Source organism: Podarcis bocagei (assembly GCF_964188305.1).
Source record: "Podarcis bocagei genome assembly, chromosome: 10".
Classification (NCBI taxonomy): domain Eukaryota; kingdom Metazoa; phylum Chordata; class Lepidosauria; order Squamata; family Lacertidae; genus Podarcis; species Podarcis bocagei.
Window position 1 is genome coordinate 29,057,215 of NC_138135.1, and position 17,552 is coordinate 29,074,766.

Consider the following 17,552-nt stretch of genomic DNA (forward strand, 5'->3'; position numbering starts at 1 on the left):
GTATTTAATTCACAGGGCCTGGCAAGATGCATTAAGGATCAGCTGAGATATAAAAATGCCTATGGGAACAGTTGGAAAGCAACTTGCTGGTTCTCTCACAACAGAGGAGAGCTTTTCTAGTCTCAGCCTGCCCTGTGCTCTGATGTATATAAAATAGAACTCTTCTCACATCATCTCAAGGCTCTCTCTACCATGTGTTTTTATAGCTGTCACAACAGATCCATGTTTTTAAAGCCAGGGTTAAACTGAGCTGTTTTCTTGCTATGGAGCTAAAATGGCCACCTCCGCAAAAGGCAGTCCCAATTTGTACCCTACAAAGAAGATGAGAAAAGGCAGCAGGCTAAGGGAGATGTGTTGTGCTTGTATAAAATATCCTGTCTGAGAGTGCCGTCATATATTATAATCTTGTGAAGAGCCTTAGTACAAATCTGATGATTATTTTTTGTAAATATACAAATCTTATATACGTAATACTATTAATAAAAGATCAACAACATGAAAATTTTATAAACACATGCAAAATCCCCAAACACTGAATGCTAGTAAGCACCAATTACAGATCACTGGTCAAACATATTTTTTCAACAGTGGGTTTCTCTCAAGCTAAAGCTGGAAGGTTTATACCTGATTTGTTAAAACTGAGCATATTGAACTACTGAATGCTAACTGTGACAGCCAGACTTTGATCCTAACATTTGTGTGTGCACTACATAAATACACAGTCACTATAGGCTCCCAATGTATGCATGTACAAAGTGCACATGCCTCGGCTCTCTCTCCCATTCATAATTTAAACAATCATAAGATGGACTGAATTGGCCTCAGAAGATGCACTTCATCTAAGGCCAGTTTCTCTACTATACCAGGATTGCCCTCCCCATGGATCCTAATGTACTGAATATTGTTAAATCTGGATCAGTTTTTCATATAGTTCTGCCATTGTAGACATAGGGTGGTGTCCAAATAAGTTCTACTCAGAGCTGACCTATTGAAATGTCTGACTAACTTTGGAAATAATCCATAAGAACTAACATGTAAACTGTGTTACTTTTATTGTTGTTAGCCACTCTGAGCTCTGGTTCAGCTGGGGAGGGTGGGATATAAATACAAATTTATTATTATTATTATGCTGGGCCAGATCAATGGTCAACATTTTTTCAACATTTTTCAACATTTTTTCTAGTGAGAATGATCAAACTGGAGATGCACTTTTGGCATTTGGTCCATCTCTGGGTACCAACTGTATCTTCCATCAACTCAATTTTCAAAAACGTTTATACTAGTTGTGATAAAAATGGCCACCTGAGCCAATAAAGTTCATGGGATGTTGATGTTGTTACTAGGATTTGTTTTTAATCTGCTGTCACCTGTCAGTTCCAGTGCCTGTCCAATTATGATTCACCATTTGTCATCACACATTTTCTTTATCCCATCTTTCTTCCATCATGGAACCAAAGGAAGAATACATCTGGTTCCTAGGCGGTCACCATTCAGGCACTGCCCCAGACTCTGACCTACTTAGCAAGATGGTGACCTCCTGTGCCTTCAGACCATACCCAGCAGCCATAAGCCCCTAGGAATGTATCACTAAGAACAAATTACTACATTGAAGCCTTGTGTGAATTAAGCTTGCAGGTGACTTTTCTGTTGCTTTTTTGTGTGGCAAGGACACATTACACCATTGTATAAAACCAGCTGCTTCCCCCAGGTTCATTAACCCATTGAGAAAGAAAATGTCCAGGTCAATTTTTGAGGCATCAGAAAGGACTCTGACTGAAAAAATCCTCAGGCCTTGTTCTCCTAAAGTTTCTTTTTGTCTTTATTATAGCCCAGCTGCTAGGCTGACTATTTCATACAGTTTGGTTGGCCTCTGGGAGAACATAATGCTGTACTAGAATGCTGGCTTGGTCCAGCACGTTCTTTTTATGTGCTTGTTAACATGGTTATAGTGTATGGTTCCTTCTAATCCCCCCTCCCACTGACAGTTTTACTCTTAATGAATTGTGTCTCATCTTGCCACAGAAATCCAATGAAAAACAGGGTGAACATAAAAAACTGGGTGAACATTAATACCCTCCCCCCCATAGTAAATTCATTGCTAAAAAAGAAGTAGTGGATTTGCTTCCATATGCTATTCTATATGTATAAATGCATTTTTTAAAATTATTCTTATTTTTACATGGAAATACAATACAGACACAGTGTGGAAGTCTGTAACCAGGTGTTCTGTGCCTAGTAAGTCAGCTAACCAGGTACTAACTGTTGATAGGTAACTTCACGGCTCCTGGTCTCCCTCCTTAGGGATCTTAAACTGGACTTGGACCAAACAGCTATTCAGATTCCTTCACGCAGAGGATTCCGAGACACCATTAATTAAAAAACTGCTCTCCATAAAGGATTTAACTACTCTGGGATTTAAGCATACTTGAAAGTCTTTGATATTTCATCCAGCAGGCTGAACTCATTTGAATAGTTATGTGGTTCAAACGATGTGTTATGTTAATTTCATGAAAGCAACAAATGTGCTTGTTTTAAAGAATGTAAACAGCTGCTGTCAGGGGTGGGATGTGGCATATGCCAACCCTGCCAAAATGACAGTGGTACCTCTGGTTATGAACTTCATTTGTTCCAGAGGTCTGTTCTTAACCTGAAACTGTTCTTAACCTGAGGCAGGGCCTTGCAGAGGCCCGGGCCAGGTAGATAATGTGCCCCCCCCTTTTTACCCTGGGGATAAATGAAGTCTTATAAATCCCCTGCGATTGTGAATATGCTGACCGAGGCCCCCTTTGGAATCGGAGGCCCAGGCCTAGTGGCCCACATGGCCAACCCCCCTGTCTGGGCCTGACCTGAGGTGCCACTTTAGCTAATGGGGCTTCCCGCTGCTGCCGCGACGACGCTGCACGATTTCTGTTCTCATCCTGAGGTAAAGTTCTTAATCTGAGGTACTACTTCCGGGTTAGCGGAGTCTGTAATCCGAAGTAGCACTGTACAACAAAAAAACCACACTCTCAAAGCTGTTATTAGTCCCTGGAGGGAAGCTTCCATTGGTGTTGAATGCCTGGAAATTTGATCAGAGAGTTACCAGGCACCAAGTCACATGCCCATTTTTAGGTGACAAAATTTATCATGACATCATTTCCCCCATGAGGATAGTTCACAGCCTTATCATGTACAGGCTCTTTCCATAGTCCTATTTAATTTGAAAATGGCTGTGCAAGAACATTAGACTTAGGTTGACAGGGTTGAAGTTCCAATCTTTGTTCAATACATGGCCTCAGGTTTGCCTGCCTCATTTCTCCACCTGTAAATTGGGAACATGTACTCATCTCATGGTGGGGATGACTATGAAAAGCAAGTAAGACAAAAGAAAATCCACTCCACAGTTTGAATATACTTAGTGGAATGAGCATTTTTTCTTTGAGCTGCTGTCCTCCAAGCTACATCAGAAACTGCTTGCAAAAAAGTCTCAATTTCAAAAGTGGTTTGCAGCACAGGAGAAATGGCAATCTGCAACATTCAAGTTAGAAGCTGCATAATTTTTTCACTGAGTAAAAAGATGTTGATAGCTGATCTGGAAATGCTATGATTTATGTCCTCTTTTAATCTGTAAATCGCCACATGCTCACAGTAAGACGGTATACATAAAAGTTGGGGGGAACACACACACACAAACAACTCTCTCTGCCCCAAGGAACTTACAATTTAAATTTTGAAAAGTGTGTGTGTGGCAAGGGGAGAGACAAGGAAGCATAAGAAGGAAGTGAAGGAAAAAACACAATAGAGAACAAGAAAAAGGGAAAAGTTGAAGGTAATGGGGAGTGAATGGGAACAGAGTTCCATTACAAGTACCTGGGGTTTGTTTTATTATAAGCTACGACTTTGCTGCCTAAACCAGCAAGCAACCACTTCCCTCTTGTAGCCTTGCTAATAAAGATAAAGGGGAGAGGTCACAAAAGTGGGCTGGACTGAGGAGACCATTGCTTGGAAGCCATTAGCCATATTACAGAACATTTAGCATTTGAATGAATACATTCACAATCCTACCAACAGCTTTGGCTATTACTGTATAGTCCTTCACGAGAATGGAAAGTCTATATCTTTTTTCAAATCCCTAGGGAAAAGTATACCCCCAATGAAATTAGCACACATATATTTGAGGTATTATAATAGGCAGGTTGGATATTCACTTATGTAAGACAATGAAGCATTTTATTTTTCCACCTAGCTATCGCACCTTACATGGTGGAGGCCTCTGGAAGCAGCCCTGGGTAGGGCAGACAAGAGTACTCTGGGCCTAATTTCTCTAGGCCTGGTATCCATTTCTAACACAGCCCCCACCCTCCGCCTACCCAATAATCTCTTGATATTTTTTGGCAAGTTTGGGGGTGGGGTGGAGGATTGATCGGTGCTCTTTAGGCCCCCACCCCCTTCTTGTTTAAGCTCCTTATGTTTCTGGCTGCCTGATTTAGGTATTTACAGGCATAAACTGCAGTATGGCAAATATATATATATATATATATATATATATATATATATATATATATATATATATATATATATATCAATACATAATATTATACACTTAAATATATGTTAACAAATGCCCTTTAGGAATTCTTCCTTGTTCCTGGGATCTAACGACATGAATTTTCTTCAGTGCGCAACGATGCTAGAGGCCTAGCTTATTTATTCACATACCTTCTGACGCCCATAAACCTATTCGCAGCCTCAGCTCACAGTCCCTGGGATGTCAGTGTCTCTGCTTATTATGGTGCTTATTCCTCTTTCCTGTTGCCAGTCAGCTCCCACACTGGGCCAATCCATCCCCTCTGCCTGCAGAAACCAAAGATCTGTGGAGCTTGTACTTCTTAAGGGAACATGCCATGTAGGAGACCCACATTTCTCAAGTCTCTCAGACTGCAAGGCCTACAGTTTCTTGTATTACCAGGCTGTCTTCCTGTACATATCTCTGCAGAAAAAAGTACCACTGAGTTCAGTGGGGTTTACTCCCAGTTAAGTAGGTACTGGATTGCAGACTTTCATTCTGTTCTGACACTACTTCTGATTGGCTCCAGCATATCTCACAAGCTCTGGACATCGCATACATATATCAGCTGGTTTGGGCCATAAATTCTTATGACAAAAGGGCCCTCCTCTGTGGCCTAGCTCTTGTGGAGTCTTGGTTGGTGGGGAGGAGATCAAGGGTGTTCTCTGTGATCCCACCTAAATTGTGGAATTCTTTGCCTTGTGAGACTTCACTAGTGAATTTTCCGTACTTCAAAAAAAAAATTTTTAGGCAGGCTTTCCTGAATAGGTATTAAATCTAATGCCTTCGTTTGTTGCATCTGTCTCTGCTTATATTGTATCTATTTTTTAATATTGTGTTTTTGGAACATTATGATATTTTGTAATTGATTTTATGTGTTGCATAAGCACTAGAAGTGTGGGATATAAATATTTGTGTAAGTAGGTAGATAGATCCTAAATGCAGATATAGGAAAATGAATCTGCTTAAGTATCCTCAAGCATGGTCTACAATTTAGACCAAGGGCAGGGAATATTTTTCAGCCCAGGGTGACTTCCCTGGGGTCACATGCCAGTGGTGGGCAGGGTCGGAGCAGAAGGGGTGTTGGCTGGATAGTTTCGAGAGACTTGGCTGTGTTTGGCCCCCAAGCCTGAGGTTCCCTGCCCCTGGTTTAGTCATGGTTATGGGCCCCCTTGGGCCTCCTAGCACAGGTAATTCCCACCCTCAGATAATCTGGGTCCTGTGTGAACAGCATTTTCTGTTGAGATGGATCCTGTGTGTGTTTTTGCCACCAGCAAGTGGAGAAGAACAGAACAAACAGAAGTGAGAAATAATAAATGGAATCAGAGATAAGCTTTGGCAGATGGGCACATGTTACTAGCTTTTCAGGAACCATTACTGTGAAACAAATAAAGTAATTATAATGCATAACATGAACTGGAGCTTGCAGGGAAGCAGCATGCAACACTGCCATTGAAAGGTTTGTCTAAATTATTAACACTGCAGAGGGTAAATCAGGTTATCCTTCATGGCAAATTGCGGGTGGGTGGGGGGTCCCTCTCATTCTCTTTACCTCATACAGAATTCAAACTACTTCTTCTATTCGGAGGAATACCACATAGTGATCTGAACATTGTTCTTCAGTGCTACCTGCAAACCACATCAAGCCTCTCGTGGCATCTCTGTATTACAGCCTAAAACTGGCTTGAAAGTCATCCATTCTTCCTTATATAATCTTGGGAGTTGTAGTTTAATAAGAATTATAGGCTTGGTGCCCTCACAGAACTATTGTGCCAAAGGTGCCCTGTCAAGAATGAGTGACTTATACATTTTTGTTGCTCGATTAAGCAGCTATGGCCTGGTCTATACACTCAGCAGAAAAATGTGGTGGTACTATGCCAGGGTGCGCAGAGTGGGCTGTACCACTTTAGACTGCGGACCTGAGAGATTTCCCATGTAAAAAAAAAGCCATTCAGCATGTAAAAGAACAAAGCACCTAAAAGCACCTAAGGGAGAGATTATTCTCCAGCCTGACCTTTGCTGTGCTACTTTTCTGCTCGTAGACAGTTTTATTTTTTTTAATGTGGCAAAATAGAATAGATCATGAAACACTTTCAGAATTCTGCCACTGCATTCCCACTTCATTCTTCTTATATACTGTATGTGGCCAAAAGTACTATAGAGGCTATTCCTGAGACGTTGCACAATGCTGATGTCTCGTCTCAAACAGCTGTACAGCAATCTCGTGGCCAACAGGACCTATACTCTATTGCCTTGTCTGACACTCTGCTCCCTTCCATTTTCCTCTTAACTGTTCTGCTTCTGGCTGTAGAAACCATAGAGAACATGCAGAGTTATGAAGTTCCATCAGCATGCCTCTGATTTACAGTACTCCTTTCCTGACACCTATCTCCTTTCTGTTTAGATTGACTATCGCATTTTGCAGAGCAAAGCAAAAGCTGGACTGTAAAGTCATGGTAGCATGATCCTATCCTGGATTTACAACTGTGCTGCTAATTCTCTTCCTGTGTCTAGCGCAGGTGAGTAAATTTAAGAGGGAAGCAAGGGAGAGTTTATTGCATATGATAACACCTTTGTATCTTGTCCATAAGCTACAACCAGTGCACAATGCAGTGGTGAGACTGCTCACAAGAGCTGGTTACTGGCAACATGCTACTCCTTTGCTAAGAGAGCTGCACTGGCTGCTGATTTGCTGCTAGGCCAGGTTCAAGGCTCTTGTATTAATTTAAACAACTTGGGCCCAAAGTGCCTCATGGACGACTTCATTCCCTATGCTTCACCTGGATCACTGAGATCTTCTGATGGTGCAATTTTCTGTGGTCTCCAACATCCCCAAGGTTTAGTCAGCCTTTGTCAGAGACCAGCCCTGTAGTGAGGCATGTCTTGCAATGTGGAACTCCTTGCTGTTATTTTTATTGATTATAGTTTGGTAATTATTTCTTGTCAATGTTAAGAGTGAATTTTTTTGTTTAATTATTGTTTGCTCGTGGTTAATTTCATTGTGTACTATTATATTCTAATGGATTAAGGAACATTACTTTATTTGATATAAGCTGCTTATTTTAAAGTTACATTTTTATTATGACTTTTTTTGTACTGGATCAGATTGTTATATAAGGTGTGTGATCTTTGTTGTTTCCTCAGCTTGTAAATGGCCCTGCCTGTAGTAATAGTTGCTGTAGTACTGTACAGCACTGTAGCCACATTTCAATAACATCTCTTAAAGTTCTTGCCTTAAGATACTGAAAGCAAACTAATTGCAACCTCCTCCCACTGTCTCACGATGCTGTTGGTGGAAGACAATTTGACTCTCTACTATCCAAAAAACATTTCAGCCACCACTGAGCCATCTGACACAAAACTAAGCACCTAAAATTGGGTAGTAAACTACAACAATTTATTGAAAAAGAACTTTAAAATGATACGTGTCATCCTAAAACAATGTCCCTTTCTCAGTCACTTAAAACCACATACATATGCATGTATTTAAGTCTTAAATCTTATTATCATTATTTTCTACGATTTTTTTTTATCATGACAGGCATTGAACTTCATTTGTTCTGTTTTGTCTTAGGCTAGCATCAGTTCAATATGCAGACTTTCTTAGCAATAATTGCTTCCTGCTTGTAGTTGTAGCCCAAATGTGCACCTGAGATTTTTCAGTGAAGAGAGTTTAAGCTCTGGAGACAGGAGCTTTGTGTGAGTTGAATTTTGTAATTGCAGCGAGCAACCTTTAAGCTTCAGAAATGTTCCACCTGAGAGAAAAGGTCAAGCTGCTTCTGGTTTTCATCAAAGTCACCAAAAATATTTTGAATTTTTGCATTGTTAGCATGGGGAAGACAATAATGATTGAGCCAAGTGGTAAAGCAGATTCAAAGGCTGCATTACTGTGAAGGTGGGGGTGGGGAATCCCTGCATAATTCTGCAATTACAGGACTTTCAGAAAAACAAGCCATTTGTTAAATGAGCAGTTCAGTGCACAGCTATTAAATATTGAGCTCGTGCCGATGTCCATATGTATGCACATACTAGTTTATCATGGAAACAACTTGTACATATCATTTCTATGTAGATTCAGTAATGGGTATTGCTGAGTGATCTATTATTCATAACACAGAGTAATCTAAACTAATCCATGATTTTCCATGGTGCTACAATACTTTATAGCAATATAAAGTCTTGTCGCTTAGTATCATTCCTCTATTGGTATACAGGAAGGAAGATTACCAAAAGGAGTTACGGTATGAATTAGGCAAATTCTCCAGAAGATACAACGGCATAGTGTGCTACAGTAAGTCAGCTGCAGCCATACAGCTCAGCACAGCCACAGTAATAAACATGCTCAATACTATCCCCCATTAGTTAGCTCTATACTAAACATAGCTGGAATAAAGAGCTTCGCATAGACAGAAGAGATTTCGGCAGCCTATGTCCCAGTTATAAAAGGGTGGCTTGGTGTGTACTACCTGGGAGTAACAATGTACCGGTAGTTTGCAATTTCATCTAGGCATTGCTATTAGCAGGTTCCACATCCTAAGCAAATTTTAGAATTAAGCTATGGGTCTAATTATGGATTACAAGTATAGCAATCCACAGTACTTTGGTGGGGAGCATGTAGGGGTACGCATACCCCAGAACATTTTGTGAATCTAAGTTTGGCCTCATTGAGGGGCAATATTTCAATATGAGTAGGAAAATGAGAGTACCCCTAAACATTTTTTTAAAAGAAAAAAAGCACTGGCTATCCATATAAGCCCAACTTTCCATCTAAGACACAGCTGAGAGGAGGCTATTGCTGCCCCCTCCCCCAGAGGTAGTGAATAGGTTTAGTCCTCGCTCTAATGGTGTCCTTGAGGAGACCAATCCTCTTTTTCTTCAGGGCTTCACAATTCTGTTCACTGTCTTCTCTGCAGAAAGTGTCTCATTGTCTTGTGACAAGTCTAATAAGAAGAGCCCCAATCTTCCTCTCTGGCTTAGGGATCTCCCTTCCACAGCTCCACTGAACTTCAGAGGGCTCATCACAGTGATGGAGAAGCTCCATGCCCCTGCCCATCTCCAGGCTAGAGAAGGTGGTCAGGATGGCCATTTTGTACAGAAACAGCCTTTAGCTCCCAAACAAATTCCTTCTCCTCTCTCCCAGCTGAGAATGTTTGGATCAAAGGAATGTTTAGCCCTTGTTTTGACCACCCCAGAACTCTTACTCCTGGAGCCATTGTAATACATCTGTTGTTGTCTGTAACTGTTCTTTCCCCTTCCTCTCTAATACTGCATGTTGAGATTTTTTTCTAGTGCATGGATAGCTGGAATGATTATAGTAAGAGTGCAGGATGGGGGAGGGGGAGGACCCATTCTCTGGATAATAACCAACATCTTAGTTCGTAAAATCTTGACTATAAATATGCAAATCTCTATTCAGGGATCAGCTACTGTAAGCTCTCTTCTCTGATTGAGTCCTTAAGTCACTATGTTTTTCCAGCGGTTTCTAATGTGAAGGCTTACTGCGTATCAAAAATGAATATGACATAAAAGTCGGGTTGGAGTGGGACTTAATCTATACCATAAGGGAAACTGGGCTACCAAAGGATGATCCATGACTCCTTGCAAATAATGTATTTGTACACATTAGGGGAACACACACACACACACACACACACACACACACACACAAACACACATCTCTTCTGTTCAGTGTGTGTGTGTGTGTGTGTGAGAGAGAGAGAGAGAGAGAGAGAGAGAGAGAGAGAGAGAGTGCAGAGATGCAGAACTGCCTCAACCAGTCCTTGAGGAGTCAGGGAAACTAGCCCCTCTCCTTGTCTTTTTTTGTCTTTCACTCCTGAGGCTGTAAAGCAATAGAAGCATTTATATCAATAGGATCTCTGGGTAGAGTGGGAAAATAGCACTGATGTTGGAAACTTCTCTCTTGGAGTTTGTGACAGGTAATGCCTAAAAGAAGAGGAGAATGTTTGGGGAGTAGGAAGAATAGACGAGTAGGAAGAATAGACACAGGTGCTTCTCTATTTAGTCTTTGCTCTGCCTCCACTTGCATTGGGGAGACACTTGACCAGTGCTCTGCTCATGATGTGTGACCTGAGGGCATATTCCTTAGTCTGAGGATGGAGCTTCCCTTCATTCATTCTCTTTCCTCTCTGTTAGTTCCCAGGCAGGGCAGCCTATATGCAGAATGTTGCAGAAGATCCTATCTTTGCTCCCCTAATAGGAGGCAAGTGTGCGCAGTGAGCAGCTCTCTTTTCTCTCCTCTAGTCCAAAGGAGAATTCTTTTCAGTAGCCACAGGTAAGGGTAAAACATGCCTGCCACACCTTGATTTCCCTTTTGCTCCCCAACCCAGCACTGCAGACTGGCTGGCAGGTGAAAACATCATTGTGTGCAGACTCAGAGGCACCCTCTGAAGCAAGGTTGGGGCTGCCAATAATCGGCAGTGTGTTTGGGATGCAAGCCCTGGTACAATACCTAAAATGGACACAGTTGTTAGAACTGCCTGCCCTCCAGCTGCCACAGTTCATGATCTAACCAGTGCAGGGAAGCAACATTTCATTAATTAATCAATTCAGCAACCAGGGGGAGAGCTTGGTTGTAGAGCATCTGCTATTCATGTAGATTTCCCCAAGTTCAATTCCTGGCATGGGGAATGGGAACATTTCCTGTCTGAAACCCAGGAGAGCTGCTGCCAGACAGTGTTGACAATACTGAGGTAGATGGACCAATGGCCTGACTCGGTATAAAGCAGAGCCCTATGTTCCTAACAAGAAAAGCTACCTCAAATTTCACCTGCACAATGCCAGTGGATGGGCAATGAGATTATATGTCCTGAGGAGCGCTTGGCATTTTGCCCCAGTTTCCAAATCAAAATGTTCATGCCAAGGATGGCGCAAACAATGGATTCAACCAACCAGGGAGAAAGGCTGTAACTGCATCCCATTCCCTGTCTCCTATTGCAGCTGTGTTCCTGAGAACAGACACCTAATAAGCTTTATTAGTGCACTTTTCAAGGGGGAAAGCAGCAGTTCAGTTTTACTAATAACCCTGAAGAGCCTCTGCCAGCCAGTGTATACAGTACTGAGCTAGATGAACCAATTTTCTGACTCAGTAAAAGGCAGCTTCCTATTCTTACGTACTAAAAAAATCAAAGCAATGGTTACGACAGCTGTATTGAAAGAGCCTTCAGCCTTTTACAGTATATATAACATAAATGTGTTTGCTGTTGTTAACTGTCATTATTGCTGCTATTATTTGCACCCATTTAAATAGCAAAAAGCCAGACATTTTCTGCAAGGAGCTTATGTTCTATCTAGAATTTGACATGAGGGAGATAACAGAGGATGTGGAGAAAGAGAGAAAGAAAGCAGGGGTAAACTGGGGAAGAAAATGTGCTATTCCTTAGATAAGGAAAATATTGCTTCAGTTCCAGGAATTGCACCTCTGCTTCATTCATGTACTTCAGGAATGAAGCAATATTGTGCTGCCTGTCATTTCAGTGTAAGTACACGGCCTTACATTTTGTGAAGCCCCCCTGTTACGAGTGGTAGAATATGGTCCCAATCCAGAAGTAGACTCGGGCTGTGTTCAATTGGCCTTCCAAGGATGTACGTATAGGCTTGCTGCTTCAGTTAATTTTATTTCAATATGACTAAATTGCATTTGCAATGAGTGTCTATAACTTTTTGTTACCTGCCTCAAGCTCTTGCAATTAGGCACAGCTAATTAGGTCACACTTCTGTCTCTGTAACTGTTACACCTGCCAAGCAGAAAATGTGGCTGGGGGAAATGGGTTTCCAGCTGTTGACCCTTGCAAAGCAACTGTTGCTTTAACACCCCGCAGGTAGCAATATATTATAAGGATATTATGTCCCTTACACTAGTGTTGCAGCCCATTCTCTGGCCCTGTCTCCCACCAATAGGGCGGTACTTGCTATAATCCAGCTAGGATTGAGAGAGGAGCTGGGAAGGGACAGGGGGAGCCTATACCAGAGGCAGTTTTAGGGTAGCCCAACCACTCAGCTCTACTGGGTGCTCACACCACAGGGAGCACCACAATAATAATGTAGAACAGAGTGCAAGAGATGGGGGGCACTAAATTTTTGTGTCCCACTGAAATTTGAGAACCTAAAGTCTGCCATTGCTACATGGGCAGAGAGCCATTATTTCTGAATAATATCTTACTCACTACCTACGAGTTATTTGATGGGAAGCCCCATTGATCACAAACCGACTCCAGAAAATTAGCAGAAAGGGTTTTGCTCTGGAGGCTCATTTTCCAAAAATGAGAGCCTTAGCCTCTCACAAGCCTCCTGTCCCACTTACAGCCAGTCCAGGTTGTGGCACTGCCTAATAGCATCCTTCTCCTCCTTAGTCTCAGTGTTGCCCTTGTAGAACTCAGCAGGGGAAAGGATGGGGACAAAACTAGAGTTAGTTGGCTCTGCCTGTCATTAGTTTTGGCTCTAGTTACTGTTTGGGCTCCCTGCCAGTCACAATGGGCACCAGCCACCAGTAGAGTTTGGGTGGTACTTTTTTCCTTTCACAAGTAAGATGTATAAGAGTGATAGCAAGTGCAGGGTTTCTGTTGGAATGCTCTGTGCATGTGCAAGCCACCATAACTCTGCGTAAGCCCATGAAATCCACATCACTTGAACTGCGATAAATATTTAGAAATGCAAGCCTTACTAAATTACCACCTAGAACGACTACACGGTATAGCTAGATCAGCAGCTGCCAGAAATAAATCCTGGTGTTAGTCATTCACACTTTCTCCCCCATGCTATGGAATCTGATTACACAGAGCACTTAGCATTGATTTCTGCTTGCCAAGACACAAAGCCCGGGCTTGCCTGCCCCCTACTCATTACCATCTCTCACCACAGAGGAGAGATTCTCAATCTATAGCACGCTGAGGCTTTCCAAAATGAGCACAACAGTGTTCAAGTCCTTCCACTAAGCCTGCTTTCTTTTGGTAATGTAGGAGTGAGAAATTCTATATAATAACATATTTGAAAGAGAAGTGAACAGCTAAATCCTCTCCTTAAAAGACAGGAAGCCTATAGAAAGGCACAATGAATGTAAAAGATTTCTGTTTTCTTTAAAAAACAATCTTTAGGAACCCCCCCCCCATCCCCAGGTTCTATAACAATATAGTGCTTGGGAATCTTTATGCGAAGCTTGACTTGTAAACAGAGGTGCTGAGATCCACTTCCTACACTCATGTAAAGTTTAGGCATGGATGAGAAATGGGAAATGGGCTGCTATCATGCCTTCTAGAGTGCAAAGCACAGCTTTCAAGTGGGTTTTAGGCTTGTGTGTTGCCATCTGACCAACAATATAACGTGTTATGCATCTGTATATATAGATCATAGAATAATAGAATTGTAGAGTTGGAAGGGGCCGCATGGGACATCTGGTCCCACCTCCTGCAGTGCAGGAATCTCAACTAAAGCATCCATGACAGATGGGCCACCCAACCTCTGCTAAAAAACCTCCAAGGGAGGAGAGCCCAACCTCTTGAGGGAGTCCATTCGTTCCACTGTCAAGGAGCTGTTACTGTCAGAAAGTTCTTCCTGATGTTCCATGCAACCATCAAAAAGAAGGGGACAAAGTCTGAGTGACAGGGTGAGACATGCCAATCTTTTTCAGGGCCATATATGCTACTCTCCAACATCTCTCTCCCTTTCCCCCCTTCTTTTAGGAACTGTGTGCATTGTCTGTGCATACAGATGCATTACATGCTATATTGCAGGTGTAGTGGGAGCATGGAAGCATTTGTGCTTCCCCACCAAAACTATGCAGGGGTTGCAACTCCCACTATCCCTGGCCATTGGCCAAGCTTATTAGTATCATTAGCTTATTTGAGATCCAGGATGGATATAAGGGCAAATCTAAGACCATACCTGTTGAATTAGCCAAAAATCCATGCATCCCACTGTTTCCATCGATGGCCAGCCAAATGCCTTTGGGAAGCTCACAAGTGGAGTGTGAAGGCAACAGCCTTCCCATGTTGCTGGTCTGCAGGATCTGGTATTCAGAGGCATGTTGCTTGTGAGGGTGGAAGTTGCATTTAGTTTCTGTGTCTGATAGCTCTTAATGGACCTAGCCGGTATCCAGTTTCTCTAATTTTTCCCCCCAAAAGCCTACAGAACTAATGGCTATCACCACTGTTTGCAGCATTGAAGTTTGCAAGCTAAGGTAAGTTTCTTCTATATGTCCCAGAGCTACTGCTAATCAATACTTCTACTACTTCTATGGGTCACCCAGTAATAATTTATTAAATTATACCCTGAGACATATACCTGCAGGTCTCAGGGCAGTTCACAACATAAAATCACATTATATGAACACAAAATACATAATAAAAACAAAAACAACTCAATAATCCCCCTCCTTCCCTCTAGTATTGTAAGGTGACAACTTTTCCAAGATCTTCTTATGCCCTTACCATGCCAAATGCATAGTTTCTCCTAGGTGTGGTAGGAGAATCACCCCATACACAGGCATATATACAAGGGGAACAGAGCTGCCCTGTCGCTGAAAAAAGCACCTTGCATCAATGTTTAAATCATGCGATTTTTCTAGGGTGACTATGCATTCTTCTGAGAGGACCACCCTCTATCTGAAGGGCTATCTGATCCAACTCTGCTTTAGAGATTAAAAACCAAAAGAAGGGAGAGCAGAAGCAGCTTTGAACCTGCCGACCAGCACAGGTCACCTGGTCCCAGCCTTCCCCACTATGGTCAGTTGTCTTGCGATCCTATGTAACTATGTGAATTATTTCTAAATTCTTCTATTTCCCCCCTGTGATGTGCCATCAGGTGTCCTGTGCCTCTCTATATGCTGTGTGATATCTGTGAAGGTTGCAGGCACATGCGTAAGGGTCAGGGTGCTACAGGTAGGCTCTTGCCAATGCCACAATATAGTTGTTGATCTTCAAGTTGCCATAGAACTCTTTTTTGCTGCAACCAACTGATGGCTACAGACACGCTCTTCAGGAATTTGCATCAACACTGGAAGACAGCACTTGTAAGGAATAAACATTGCCTTTGGTCTTGTCGCATGCAAATCTGTACTCATCCTAAGCACATGCCACATACTAGGATGTAAGGCTCCAATCCTGTGCACACTTTCTTGGGAGTGTGAGTAGAATCGGAACAAACACACATAGGCTTGTATTCTGTATCCATTTGAAACCCATTGGACTGACTTCTGAGTACATATGCTTAGGATGGGGGCAGAAAGAGTTGATTCATGATTTTAAGATACCTACAACTTCAGAAAGGTGGTTTTTTGGGGGGGAAACACCTTGCTTCTCTTGCTCCTTTTCTGGTCCTCCTCTCTTTTCAGTCCCTCTCAGTTTCTTTCTTTAAACCACTTCCCTTTACCCCCTTTTCTTAATTTATTCTATGCCTCTGCTTGTACAGTCATGCCTTCAGAGGGAGGTTTGTCTCACACTTCAGATGGAAGCCATTCGAGATTTTAAAGATGCGTACCACTTTAAAAAGAATAATTACAATACTACCGGGTGCCTTCTGATTCCATTCGCCCCCAAGGGCTGGTCTGTGTGTCCTTTCTTAATTGGTTTTTGTTCCTTTGATTTTACAGACACAAATGCAACGTGCCACTGATTATGTAGCGTACAGAATGCACAATGGAAACAGCTATTTGTACGACAGCTATTCGGTTACAGATATTGACAGCGGGTGCATGCAGACAAAAGACACAAAAGCAGTGCAAGCCTACATGCCAGCTGCATGCGTTAGGCTTCCACACGCCCATGGTTCCCTCCCCCATAAATCGGAAAATACGTCCTTAGTTAAGGATAATTCTTACACACAAGGTCTGCATTGTGCTGCTTAATCCTCTGGACAATCCAGATCCGCACTTGACTCTTACCTTCTGGACAGTTTCTTAATCCAATGGCTCCCCTGGATCCAATCCTTTCCCCTTAACCCGCACACGGAACTGCTTCTCTTTCACATTCACAGCATACAAGCAGGGTTTGCTGTCACCCGGTTCTACCGCAGCCTTACCGCCCGATTGGCTTGAAGCAGGCAGTAAATTAAATCAAGCCCCTCCTTATACTTCAGTTATCATGGGAGGATAATGAATTATTTAGTAAAACTACTGGTGGGCAGGCTTGGATATCACACAGCCCTGCTGGAGAGGGCAGGAGAAGGCTTTTCCCGAAAGGCTGCTGCATTGAAGTAGCACCCAGAGACAGATTCAGTGACTCACCCTATCAGCATCCTAGGCAGAGAAGCAGAGAGAGAGAGGAGAGGATTTGGTTTGAGGGCAGAATTCTCTATCTGTAACCTTTCCTTCCCTGCCAGCACCAAACCTTCATTAGAGATTGTTTCAGAGGAGACCAAATAATGCTTGGGGCTAGGAGACAGGAAATGTTCCCTTCCACATTCGCCATTGGTACTGGCTCAAAATAATATGGGTCAGTTCTAGGTTTGGGGCTGTGTGTATTCTGCAGTTTTCACAGCTGTGAGCACTGAAATCAGCATTCAAAGTCTCTGCTTTCCTTTAAAAACAAACCCAAACATTTTATGGAATGGGGGAGGGGGAGGGAAACAGACAATTTTTGTAAGTAAAGAAATGAACACCCAAAATATAACACCTGGAGCTTGACAGGAAAGATACACAGTCATTACATTTCTGTAGCGGGACTTAGTTTGGAATTGAGTTACACAGCACCAACAAGTTTCTAGCTTCTACAATTGAGGGTGTGACATTAAATGTGTGATTGTATTTAACCTGTTTCCCTGCTAAATAACAGATATCTGAGAGAGGGTGTGTGTGTGTGTGTGTGTGTGTGTGTGTGAGAGAGAGAGAGAGAGAGAGAGAGAGAGAGAGAGAGAGAGAGAGAGAGAATGAATTATGATTAGGACTGTGGTGCATTCAAAACAAAGTACTTTTCTTTTACGGCACATTGTTAAAACTGTGGAGTTTTCTCCCATATGCTATAGTGCTGGCCCCCAATGTGAATGTGTCTAATTCTCT

The 17,552-nt window shown here is 42.4% G+C and overlaps 1 protein-coding gene and 1 long non-coding RNA gene across 3 annotated transcripts in view; one reads left to right on the forward strand and one right to left on the reverse strand.

Moving 5' to 3' along the window:
• Positions 1-16,756, reverse strand: part of SYN3 (synapsin III) — a 186,750-nt gene extending 169,994 nt beyond the window's left edge. Inside the window, exon 1 of one of the 2 annotated variants that reach the window (XM_081211002.1) lies at positions 16,440-16,756. The gene's annotated coding sequence lies outside the window, so the exon portion shown is untranslated. The remainder of the gene's footprint in view (positions 1-16,439) is intronic. The other variant, XM_081211001.1, reaches the window with a different exon arrangement.
• On the forward strand, positions 15,049-16,353 carry LOC308596188. Its single transcript, XR_014012396.1, has 3 exons — positions 15,049-15,282; positions 15,362-15,438; positions 16,149-16,353. It is a non-coding gene; the product is annotated as an uncharacterized lncRNA (long non-coding RNA).
• Positions 16,757-17,552: the final 796 nt, after the last annotated feature.